Below are 918 nucleotides of genomic sequence, written 5' to 3' on the forward strand. Positions count from 1 at the left end.
AACAGAAAGGGAAGGCAAGGCACCTGCTGTTGTCCTCCACAGAACTTAGCTCCAGCTTCCATGGACTGCTTTGGCTTAGTCTCTGGCTGAATTTAATAACGGCAACGCATGCAGCAGAGAGGAGGCACAAATAACCTCGTTGATTTCCACTGTACCTTCCCACCTGACACCTTGAGCTTTAATTACCGGAAAAGGAGCTAAGTGTTCTGAACTTCACTTCCTTCTCACCATGTGTTAGTTACCTCCAACCCTTATTCCATCTGTGGATTTTTATTATTTCCAAATACCTCTTCTACTGGGAGAGGAAAATAAGCTAACAGTGAAGGGCATGCTGACTTTCGCCGTTTACTAGATGCTAAGAACTTTAAACAAGAGGATTGGAGCTAAATTCTAGTGTTCTCCTTAAGTGTCTGCTGTCTGAAGTGAGACCACAGTCGGTTTTAATTGAACATAAAATCTCCAATTTGATCCTAAGCGGTGGAAGTGCTTTCATTTGCAAGTAAGTAGATATTGAACCTGCTCCCAAGAGATGCTAAATTTCGGTGATAAGTTGCAATATTATCACAATCAAAGAAAGACCTGGAACATTTTTCTGCTCCCTGGAGAAACACCAGCCTCTGTGGCGATGTAATTAGTAATTTAAGTATGCGTTGCAGCTGCAGTCAGAGCCCGAGCTACGCAGGCAGTCATTCTCCCTCTCTGCGGAGCAGAGATGTTTCAAAGGGATGTCTGCTTTGGGAGAGTGGAGCGAAGCTGGCAGAGCAACCCAGGCCCCTTCCGTCCTTCCTTCATCACGCAGTGTTTAAAGAAAGGCCCTTCAAATGAAGAATGGATGAAGAAAGTATGGAATACATACATATTAGAGTACTACTCAGCAGTAAAAAAAAAAAAAAAAAAAAAAAAAAAAGAACAACTAAA

Source organism: Alexandromys fortis, unplaced genomic scaffold (assembly GCF_014885135.2).
Source record: "Alexandromys fortis isolate MF-2015 unplaced genomic scaffold, M_Fortis_MF-2015_v1.1 scaffold_20, whole genome shotgun sequence".
Taxonomy (NCBI): Eukaryota; Metazoa; Chordata; class Mammalia; order Rodentia; family Cricetidae; genus Alexandromys; species Alexandromys fortis.